This window comes from Stegodyphus dumicola, chromosome 10, assembly GCF_044657685.1.
Source record: "Stegodyphus dumicola isolate Sdum_Otavi_A_Nest chromosome 10, ASM4465768v1".
In the NCBI taxonomy this organism is placed as follows: domain Eukaryota; kingdom Metazoa; phylum Arthropoda; class Arachnida; order Araneae; family Eresidae; genus Stegodyphus; species Stegodyphus dumicola.
In genome coordinates, this window is record NC_140777.1 from 95,817,258 (window position 1) to 95,829,764 (window position 12,507).

The window sequence follows — 12,507 nt, forward strand, 5'->3', positions numbered from 1 at the left end:
GTATTACTAAATTAACTGAAATTAAAGCAGCTATTTTATTGCATATTATTGGTGAAAAAGCCCTTGAAAAGTTTAATACTTTTAATTTAAGTGAAGAAGATAAGAAGGATGTTGACAAAGTAACTGAAGCTCTCGAAAATTTTTGCATACCGAAAGCAAACGAGTGTTGCTAGACATAGATTTTTCTATCGAACACAACATGTAGGTGAATTGTTTAATGATTTTTCAAAAGAGTAGTAACTGTGGAATTTCAGAAATAAAAGATAGTCTAATTAAAGACAGAATAGTAAGGAGAAATCTAAATAAAAATCTTAAAAGATAGGTTATTAACGGAAGATCAGTTAAAATTGGAGAAATGTATTAAAATGAATAAAGCTTCTGAATTACCAGAACTTCAGCTGAAAACTTTAACTGAAGAAAATAAAATTAAAGTGATTAAACAGAATAAAATTCCACTTTTAGAGGAAAAAGTCTGCCTTGTAAGAAAAAATATCATGTAAAACAAAAGCAACAAAATACTAAATCATCTTCAAACTATCAAGGAAATACATACAATAATCCAAAACCATGTAGAAAATGTGGAATTTTTTATAAGTTATACAATTATTCTGCTTATAATAAGATTTGCTTGTACTGTAAAAAGAAAAATCACTTTTCTTAAATGTGGACTTAAATAAGTGTTAATGTTGTGTAGAATAATTTAGAGCATGAGTTGCATTATAATGGTAATGAATATATTTTAGGGTTAGTAGAAGATACAAATCCATTTTCTAAAAATAGAACTCAATGGTTTGGAAGACTAAAAGTAAACATATCTAAATATTTATTTGTTAAGTTGGATACTGGTGCTCAGTGTAATGTGTTACCATTGCCTAAATTTAAACAATTAAATTTAAGAGATAAATGTTTGACTAAATCAAAAGTCAATTTAAATAATTACAATGGTACTACAATTGATGTAGTCATCGGAAAATGCAAATTATTATGTGAAACATCGAAAAGGGACAGGGATGAAGTAGAATTTCAAGTAGAAGCATGTGATAGAACTGTTCCAGCTATTTTAAGTTTACCCTACATGGCAAAAATTAAACCTAATACAAAGAATTTGTACAGTAAATTCTGATTTTAATGAAAAGTTACCAGAATCCTTTAAAGAATATCAAGATTTATTTAAAAAAACTGGGAATTTAACTGGGCATACCTATAACATTAAATTTAAACTAGGAGCTGTTGGTAAAATAGAGCCCTGTAGGAAAATTCCACTTACCTTATTAAATCCATTAAAGAGAAAATTGGCAAGAATGGAAAAAGATGGTACAGTCAAAAGTCGTTAATCCGGACTCGTCGGGACTTCGGCGATTCCGGATTATCGATTTTTCCGGATTATAGATCATCAGTTTAAATCTCGTAAGATGGCATGCAGAAATTCTAAAATTAAAAATATGAAACCGTAATTTATGAAATAAAGAACAATTATGATCTAAAGGGTATCAAAATTTGCAAAAAGAAAAAGCTTAATATTTATTTGTTTACTTTATTAAACATTTCTTTCAATGTAAGTTGTTTAAGTTTTGCTTCGTTTCATGTGATAATACTTTCTCTTTAATTCTATTAAACAGACATAATTTCTTGTTCAGTTACAAAGTTCCGCTGTTCAAGTCCTATAATTGCTGTGTCTAGAACACCGATTAATTTGTCAATCGAAATTTTTTCGTTTTCAATAACCTCTCTGTCACTTTCTTCGCTATCGAAAGCGAATTATAATGACGAGGAACTTGTTTTAAATCATATCAAAGACGGAGCATATCGAGATGAAATACTACATTTGGTAAGGAATTATAAGCCAAATAAAATAAAAACATCTGCGCTGAAGATAAGGATAGTGTTGACAGATCAACTTCCAATTCATTACGCGCCCGCCGCGGCGATCCCCCCCGCCGAGCAGCGTGAATTTGATAAACAGATTTCGGATTTCAAAACATACTTTCGCTTTAGATCCTTTACATATTAACAAATATATATCGGAAAGCGCATGTGTCAACGCGGCGCATGCGCAGAAAGTTTTTAGTTTTGAGGTCCGGATTATAGATTATTCCGAATTATGGGTGTCCGAATTAACGACTTTTGACTGTATTATAAAAAAAAAGGTAATCAACCTACAGAATTTGTGAGTTCATTAGCTGTAGTAAGAAAAAAGGATGGTAATTTAAGAGTGTATTTAGATCCTCAGCACCTTAACCAAAATATACTGAGAGAACATTATTACATACCAACCTTTGAAGACATTTCATCTCAAATGACAAATGCAAAGTTGTTTAGTATTTTAGATGCACACAAAGCATTTTGGCAAATTAAACTGTCAGGTTCAAGTTGTGAATTTACTACATTTAATACTCCTTTTGGTAGATATTGTTTTTTAAGTCTGCCATATTGACCGAGTTTTCTGAAGTTTTTTTCACCAGAAGTTTTTCTGATATTTTTAGTTATTTAGAAGGACTTCAAATATATATAGATGACTTATTAGTTTGGGGAATAAAAAAGAACCTGATTTAAGATTAAAGAAGTTGCTGGACAGAGCCAGAGAAAAGAATGTCAATTTTAATTTAAATAAATGTGAATTTGGACTGAATGAAATTAAATATATAAGCCACATATTTTTGAAAGATGGTTTAAAACCAGATGAAGACAAAATTATGGCTATTCTACTAATTTTTCAACTGGAAACAGAAAAAGATGAAGAACTACAAATTTTAAAAAATTAATTAAAACTGGATGGCCAGATGAAAAATATATGGTTCCAGACCTGACAAAACCATATTTTAATTTCAGAGAACTATGAGAAGCAAATGGATTATTTAAAAATTCGGTACTTTTCCGTTTTGCCGGCGCAAGCGATAAAGTCACCAATAATGGTAGAACCGATGCCAAACGGAATATTCTCGCTGGTAACCTCATTCAGATAGTTCAGTTTTATGTCTAAGGCCATTTTCGGCAATTAAATCAATTAGGATGCAATCACAGCGCTTACCCGAAGCCGAAAATATAGAAAAGGTAAAGTCAAGGGTTAAATTCATCAATTCTAATGAGAATGCATTAGCAAAGTAAAGCACTGCGGTTTACATAATTTCTGAGTAAGCTATTCGTACGAATTGAATTCTTGTATTTAAACTTGTGTTCCAAATTAAGATTTAACTTGAAATTAATGTAGATAATTACTGAGAGCATTATATTTTTGTAGAGTAGTATACGTGAGATGAGATCGCTTGGGGTCGCGTGATATGAACCGGCGAAACAGGATGTTGAACCATGAAAGCATAGTAAATTCTTAAATTAATGTCTTTTTATAAATTTATGGTCTTTATTTATTGGCTTTTTATAAAATTTTAAGCGATATTAAAATATTTATGCCTTCAAAAAAAGAATTCTTAGGACTAACATTTTTTTTAATATTTTTTGTGTGTATAATGTATGTTGTCGCCAATAAAGTCTGCTTGGCGAGATTTGCGCTGGCGAAACGGAAAAGTACCAAAAATTCCTGTGTTGTACCAAGAAGTTTACGGAAATATATGTTAAGAAGAATTCATTATGGTCATTTAGGAGTAGTAAAATGCAAGAACAAAGCAAGAGAAATATTATACTGGCCAGGAATGTCAAAAGAAATTGAAGATTTGATACTGAATTGTCCAACATGTTTAAGTTTACAAAAAGCTAATACTAAAACAATGATATCTAAAGAAATACCTAATGGTCCATGAGAAATATTGGGTACAGATCTCTTTTACTTTCAAGGATGGGATTATCTAATAGTTATAGATTATTTTAACAAATATGTTGAAATTCAACATTTGGAAGATTTTTCAAGTGTAGCAGTGATAAAGCAATTCAAATATTTTTTTGCAAGACATGGTATTCCGAAAATAGTATATTCGGATAATGGTCCACAATATTTGAATAATGCCACAATACAGTTGCAGGAATTTAAAGAATTAGCAAGAAAATGGAATTCTGAAATCAGAAATTCAAGTCCAAATTACCCACAATCTAATGGAATGGTTGAAAGACATATTCAATCTGTCGAGCGAATGTTAGAAAAAGCTGTGGTTGCCAACAAGGAACCATATTTAGTATTACTGGAATATCGTAACTATCCTATTTCAGCTGAAATTACGTCACCTTCAGAATTGATGTTTGGAAGAAAAGTGAATGGATTGATGGGAACTTCATCCAAACTAAACAATATGAAGAGCATAAACAACATTTACTGAAGAGACAAACCTTACATAAAAGCTATTATGATAGGAATGCAAGACCATTAAAACCACTGAAGGTAGGAGATGATGTGTACTTAAAAGAGAAAGGGGAAAAAACAAATGAAAGAGGAAACCATATTTTAACTTCAGAGAAGAACTATCAGAAGCAAATGGATTAATATTTAAAAATTCCCGTGTTGTTCTACCAAGAAGTTTACGAAAAGATATGTTAAGCAGAATTCATTATGGTTATTTAGGAGTAGCAAAATGCAAGATCAAAGCAAGAGAAATATTATATTGGCCAGGAATGTCGAAAGAAATTGAAGATTTGGTACTGAATTGTCAAACATGTTTAAGTTTACAAAAAAGCTAGAAACTAAAGAACCAACGATATCTAAGAAAATACCTAATGGTCCATGGGAAGTATTCAGAATAGATCTCTTCTACTTTCAAGGTAGGGATTATCTAACAGTTAAAGATTATTTTAGCAAATATGTTGAAATTGGACACTTGGTGAGTTTCTGAGTTTCATGTCACATAATCTTAAAGGTTATAATATGCCAGACGAATGATGAGAGTTTTGAATGTATCCAGGTGAGAGTAAAAACAGTATTAAATATATGTTCATGATGATGACAAAATGACTATCAACATAATGATTGAAACATGAAATATAGATGGAAGCATGTAGACTAGACACAAATAAGGTACAAAATACACATTAAAATATTTGGAACATTAATAAAAACTACAAAGTAAATCAAATTAAATGATAAAATTTAATCTCTTTTAGATATGAAAACAGGTTACCATTCACCTCTTTCCTGATCAAATGGTGAAGAGGTACATCACAGCATTAGCATAGGTATTAAAATATTCAAAACGAAGTTCCTTAAAACAGGGGCAGTCTACTAAAATATGATGAACTAATAAAAAAGCCACTTTGAACAAGTAGGTTCACTCTTGGCTTTTAGGAGGTAACTATGTGTAGCTCGACAGTGATGTATTTTAAGACATGTTAACAGAACGTCTTCCTTCTGGCTTCTAGTTGCATCCCAATAGTCAACCAGAAGTTTTACAGTTTTTAGCTTGTTGTTGGGCTGTAGATTCCACAGCAATGGCACTTATCTACGACTTTCCTCTTGATGACCTTGCAGATGTCTCTGAATGGAACAAGTTGGCTGCACATATCATGAACCAATTTAGCTGTGATGTCTGCCAGCTCGATTCCTTTTATCCCCATGTATCCGAATACCCAGCAATACAAAGTTTGATATCCTCACCTCCACAAGTTTAGTTTAAGAACTTTAACAGTTAGTGGGTTGTATATCCATGTATATCAGAGTACAACTGTTGTATTTTTGCCTGTGCTCAAGGATTAGCTGAGTGCAGATGATATTGTTTGCATTTCCTTTCTTGGATTGCCAGAAACATCAAGGATTCACACTTGTGCATTCTTCTAAAGCGGGATAGCAAAGTGCTTTATAGGCTGGCAATTTATATTGGATAACCCATACTCATCAATCAGTGATCAGATGTGTATGGAGAGATAAGGCACGAAGGATGAACATGCTTGAAACAGACATTCAAAAATGCTATTTTATTCAGTGATCTTAACTGGGTTGTTCTAATTGTCATTCTATTTTGAAATAATGGCAGAAAGACAACTGGTCATGCCTTAAACGGAGAGATGGTTCAAAACTGTCTACATACAGACTTTCGACAGGAGATGTTCTAAATGCTCCAGAACATGTCCTCAAAGCCTGATGATGAATAGGATTTAGTTTTAATAATACAGAAGGCTGTGCTGAACCATAAACCACTGAGCTGTAGTCCAATTTAGAGCGAAAGAGACTCCTGTAAATACGCAGCATAGCGCAATGATCGCATAGCTCCCCAAGAGGTATTTGCCAAGACTTAAAGAAGATTTAATGCTTTAAAACATTTCTTCCTCAAGTATAGTACCTGGGGGAGGAAGGTCAGTTTATGATTGAATATCATTCCGACTCATGAATACACAGTTCAGGCTCAGGAAGAAAATTTGCTTCCTGCAAAAATGTACACAAACAGTCTTCTGGCTTGAAAAGATGAATCCATGCTGATTGGACCAGTTCATGGTTCTATTAATTGAAATTTGCAATTGTCTCTCTCTGTACCTAATGTCCATTCCTTGACAACTTATTTGGATAATCCATACTCATCAACATACAATGTACCAGAAACAGAAAGAGGAAGTCAAAACAGAATTTATTTTTAATCTAAACAATGTTACACTTAAAACACTCCTTAAGGCAGACCCTCTTCCTGATAAAAGACCTTGGATAGTACAGAACCAAGTCTCACTTGCAAAGTACTAGCCTTCAAAAAAATTATTCATAAAAATTGGCATGTTACCATGCAAACTACAATCACAGAGATCCCGGAGAATACAATATCTTCAGGTCTTGTCATATGCCTTCTCCATATCAAAGACTATTGAAACCAAGTGGATTCTTTTTACAGTGGCTTGGCAAATATATGTTTCTAAATGTACTACATTTTCTATTGTAAACCACTCTGATAGGTGAAGATTATACTGTTTTCCTCCAGTAATTTACCCTTTTCTCAAAAAATTTGCAAATGCAACTCATAAGTGCGACTGACCTGTAGCTTGAGGGATTTCTTGGGACATTACCTGTCTTAGTAATAGGTATAACGATAGCTTAATTCCATGTACTGGGGATTATGTTCTCTTTCCTCACTCAATTGAACAGAGTAAAAAGGACATTCAATGATTTATAGGAAAGATTCTTTATCATGCCAGTGCATCAGGACCTGGACTAGATTTAAGTGTCTTCATGAGAGCTCTTTTTAGCTCTAACATGGTAAAATTCACATTATATGACTTAAGAGTTGGGAGAGTTGAATATAATAGAAAGTTTCTTGGAGCATTGCTTGAGAGAAAGAAATGCTTGTGGATACCTGCTGCTGCCAGAGAATGCAGCAAAACTCTCAACAACTGCATTTGCAATTTCTTCTGTTTTGTTTATCACTCTGCCATCTTTTTCCAAAATAGAAAGTGAGTGGTTATTGTCATGTGACATTAATGGACGAATTACAGTTCTTTAATCGGAAAAGGGGGTAAATTTGGAAAAATATCTGTAGTACTATATTATTTTGTATTAAGCTTCATTGTGTGTTGTGTGAAATAGTGTTGATTAATTTTTGGATTGCATGGCGCTATCTAAAGTTAATTCTAAATTTTTAATGCATTTATCTGATAATTCAAAAAAATTGGTTGAATGGTGTATGAGTGTAGGTTTAATTGCAGATAAGTATGAATGTCCAAAATGTGGGAATGAAATGAGATTGTGTGAAAGGAAGGATATTACAGATAAGTTTGAATGGCGGTGCAAGAAATCTGGTGGAAATGGACATTTTGTGAAACGGAGTGTAAGGAAGGGTACGTGGTTTGCTGAAAGTAGTTCGAGTATGGGTGAAATTTTATTAATTTCTTATTACTGGGTGAATAGACTGCCAGTTGACTACTGGATTTCGGATTTAGAAATCAGCAGTAGTACTGCACCCGATTGGAACTCTTTCTGTAGGGAAGTGTGCATGCCACGTAATGAAGATGAGGTAAGTTAGTATTTTTAATTATTTGAGGATATTATTTTTATGCATTGTTCTAAATGTAAGGAGTAAATAAATTAATATGGTATTATTGGAAAATTGTTATTAGCAATGATTTAGTTTAAAGTAATTAGGATTGTAATCTAATTTTTATTAATTTAATGTATGTGCTAATTTACATTTTAAGTAGTGTTTTTTAATTTAATGATCGTGATTTTGTGAGTTATATGTTTGTAGTATTTTGGAATACGTTTGAGTAGTATACATTGAGTATTTTCATGCATTTTCGTGAAATTTTTCTAATTTATGAGAAAAAAGCAGTGTACATGGATATAGTGACGAGTGTGCGCAATGCCATTTTTGTGCAATTCTGGGATGTTTTTTTAAGTAAAAATAAGTCGACGTGTACATGGTTTAGTGATATTTTAATTAAATTATAGTTATTTTGTGAATTTTATGTTTGTAGCAATTTGGTATACGTTTCAGTTGAAGTAAACGTGTATGGAAATAATTTAAATATTTGACACTAAGTATTTGTAACTATTTTTAATGTTTGCGGTATAAATTCGTTGGTAACGTTTATAATATAATAGATAATTTAGAGGTAAAAGTTTTTGGATATTTTATTTATTTTATAAGTGGAAATGTTCATCCTTGGAAAGGGTATATACTTTTTCGCGATCAGGTAATTTCATATATGTGCTTTTTACCGAGTTTAAAGATTCACAAAATTTTCCTGCATTTTCGTGCAAATTTTTGTAATTTATGAGAAAATAGCAGTGTAGATGGATAAAGTTAAGAGTGTGTGCAATGCCATTTTTGTGCAATTCTGGGATTTTTTTTAAGTAAAAATAAGTCGACGTGTAAATGGTTTATGTGCATGGGCTATTCTGAAAAATGCGCAAGGAGTTTGCGATTGTGCACTTTTTCCCAATTTTGCAGTTAATATTTGTCATGATTAAGCAGTTTTTTTACATAAAATTTCTAGCATAAGTGTAATTCGGCTAGTAGATTGTTGGAAAAAGTGTTGACTAAATAAAAAGAAAAGAAACATGTCTTTACTTCGTGAAGACAAAATGGCGGCGAAAAAAAATAGAGGGTTGCTGTAGCAGAGTTGATCGCCAAATTTTCGCCAAAAAATCGCCAAGTTACCATAATCCAAAGATCAACCAATACATTGTTTTCTCTGCTAACTTGAATTTATGTCACTTATTAGTTAATTAATCGGTAAAAGTTTACAATTGGGTGCCCCTTGTTTTTTGGCGATTCTTTTTTGACGCCAAGATCGGCACCAGGAAGCCACAATTTCAAGATGGCCGCTAGACAAAACCAAAATAAGAAGTCAAAGAATTGCATAAACTCTGTGTCCATGTACACATCGATCTGTTTTCACTTAAAAAAACATCCCAGAATTGCACAAACTAGGCATTGCGCACTGCTTTAAATTTGTCCATGTACACATCAATCTATTTTTATTTTTAAAAGAATCAGAAGGCTAAAGCAAAGTTAAATTATCATGCTAACCAGAAATGTGATTTCATCGCCAAAATTTTACAAAAAATTGTTGCTAATTGAAGGGGCACCCAATTCTACGCTAGAGCCAATTAATCTTGATTATATACACTAAATATCACATTTACACAACTTAATTCCATGTGTTTTTAATACAGTCAAAAGTCGTTAATCCGGACTCGTCGGGACTTCGACGATTCCGGATTATCGATTTTTCCGGATTATAGATCATCAGTTTAAATCTGGTAAGATGGCATGCAGAAATTACAAAATTAAAAATATGAAACCATAATTTATGAAATAAAGAACAATTATGATCTAAAGGTATCAAAATTTACAAAAAGAAAAAGCTTAATATTTATTTGTTTACTTTATTAAACATTTCCTTCAATGTACGTTGCTTCGTTTCATGTGATAATACTTTCTCTTTAATTCTATTAAACAGTCATAATTTCTTGTTTAGTTACAAAGTTCCGCTGTTCAAGTCCTATAATTGCTGTGTTGAGAATACCGACTAATTTGTCAATCGAAATGTTTTCGTTTTCAATAACCTCTGGGTCACTTTCTTCACTATCGGAAGCGAATTATAACGACGAGGAACTTGATTTAAATCATATCAAAGACAGAGTATATCGAGATGAAATACTACACGGAATTATAAACCAAATAAAATAAAAACATCTGCTCTGAAGATAAGGATAGTGCTGACAGCTCAACTTCCAATCCGCAGCGTTAAATTGATAAACAGATTTCGGATTTCAAAACATACTTTCGCTTTGTAGATACAAATTACATATTAGTAAATATATATCGGAAATTCTATTTGACATAATCTTTCTAATCTATCATAATCTAATAATGACGTTTCTGCCCCCCCTCTGCCGCAGAGCAGCGTGAAATTGATAAACAGATTTCGGATTTCAAAACATACTTTCGCTTTGTAGTAAATATATATCGGAAATTTTATTTGACATAATCGAAAGTTCAAGCTTACTTTTATAAAATTGCTCTAACAGTCTGCAAAAAATAATAAGCCGGATCCAATTCGAAGATTAAGGAACAACGCAATCTGCAACATTAACTGAATTAGATAACTTTAGCTTAGCGTATAACTCCGTTACACATTAAACGCGCATGCGCACAAACATATTTGCAGCTGTAAGGGTCTTATGCACTCTCGTAAACGCCTGTGCGCATGCGTGAACTCGATGCATGCGCAGAAAGTTTGTAGCTTTGAGGTCCGGATTATAGATCATTCCGGATTATGGGTGTCCGAATTAACGACTTTTGACTGTATCTGATAATGCCGCTCACCGTCAACATTGATCAACCATTGGTGAGCTTGGCAAGTAAAACTTCAATTGCGCCAATGGGTGCTTTGCAGAAGAAACCCCGAGTGATGTTTACTTTTTTTCACCCCAATGCATAATAAACATAAGAGGTACTTACGTATTAACGCAACCAGGTGAAAATTCGCATAAATCGCCAAATTTGGCGACCCTACTTACGGCAACCCTACGTGTGTGAAAATAGACGAAAGTTTATTTGTAAAAAGAAAAAAATAACACTGAGCGTATACTACCACAGCAATCGGTTTTCGGCGGAATTTGCCGAGAAAATAAAGAGACATTTTTGGTTACTGCACCTAACAGAAGCGCCGTTACCCTCATGGAAAAAATTTCCGAAAATATCAAGGAAGGAAGCATCATTTATTAGGATTGCTGGAAAGGATACAATACAAGTGAGTTCGAAAATGCTGGATTACTGCATGGAACTGTTAATCACAAATATAATTTTTTGGATCCCAACATGGGTGTTCACACATAACACGTAGAGCGCATGTGGGGCTCAGCCAAATGGCGCAACAAAAAATAGAGAGGAACAGCCCGTCATCATCTTGACTCATACCTTATCGAATTTATATGGTGCCAAGCTCAAGCTGTTAATGGCGAAGACGGTTTTCAGTCAGTGCTAAAAGCAATAGCCAAAAGATTTCCGCCGAAAAAATAATTCTGCAACTTATTCAAATTCGAAACCGGAAGGGTTTAATTGCTATTTTATATTTTAAAACAAAATAATATTAAAAATTATCTGTAATTAATAAATGTACATTTTCTTTCTATTCATACTTTTTTACTCAAACTTACAAATCGCGCCAACCTGGTTGCGATAATACGTAAGTACCACATAAGATTTAGAATGATATTTCCAAGTTGCAGATATATTTTCTGAAAGAAAGGGTGTTACAATTTACAACAATGACAATCAAGTGGAAGCTGATATATATATTCATTCAAACTCTTGAAGTAGTAACATTTATTCGCATAGAGAACGTGTCCAAAAAATTGTTATTATATTCGGATTTCATGTTTCCTATTCAGAAACTAAAAAAATCAAAAAACGAGGAAGATTGTCGAATAAAGAAACCTTAAAAGAGGCTAACCAATATGACGTTTAAGATTATAATATCCATTTTCATGTGCTAAAAACGTAAATGTAATTTATAATACAGTTTACTTCAATACAAATAACTAACAAATTTTTTTTTTTAAAAATGAATACTTACTAATGAGGAAACAAATTTTTGTCTGCACGTTATTTAGCAACGTAACTGCAATTTACATATCAGTTTACTAACATGTAAACAACTGACAAACAGGTTAAAAAACTGTAATATAGTTTTAAACAAATATCAAATGTTTCCAGTGAATTATTTTTATTTGTTATTCTGTTGTCCCACACAGTGCCTTTCCTACGACATTAATAACCTATCGAAATGAGTGGATAGGCATTTTTCTCAGTAACGTTCCGAATCTCTAGCAGATTCTTTAGCTCGATCAAAGTATAGAGAGATGTCGCTTGTTTTGCATTCCTTAAATCTTTCCGCCCAAAGGTGCTTAGCTCCTAAGTTGCCAGTATCCAGGACCAAGGAAGTTAATTTACGGAGTGCGCTTTAACTTCACATCACCAGAGATAAATTAATTATATCATAAGAGGGCTTCATTTAATACGGGAAAACTTTAAGAGCTAATTTATAAAAATAAAAGCTTTTCAGATAATACCTTCTGCACGAGGAAAAAAAAGGTGAAAACTCATAGAAGGTCTTTTATTTAAATTTCGTGTCTAAAAAGGG

The 12,507-nt window shown here is 32.6% G+C and overlaps 1 protein-coding gene across 2 annotated transcripts in view; it reads right to left on the minus strand.

Annotated features, from left to right (window-relative positions):
* Nucleotides 1–12,242, minus strand: part of omd (integrator complex subunit 5 omd) — a 54,838-nt gene extending 42,596 nt beyond the window's left edge. Inside the window, exons 1-2 of one of the 2 annotated variants that reach the window (XM_085825281.1) lie at nucleotides 11,941–12,242; nucleotides 1,268–1,428 (exon numbers count right to left, since the gene is read on the minus strand). The gene's annotated coding sequence lies outside the window, so the exon portion shown is untranslated. The remainder of the gene's footprint in view (nucleotides 1–1,267; nucleotides 1,429–11,940) is intronic. The other variant, XM_035355113.2, reaches the window with a different exon arrangement.
* Nucleotides 12,243–12,507: the final 265 nt, after the last annotated feature.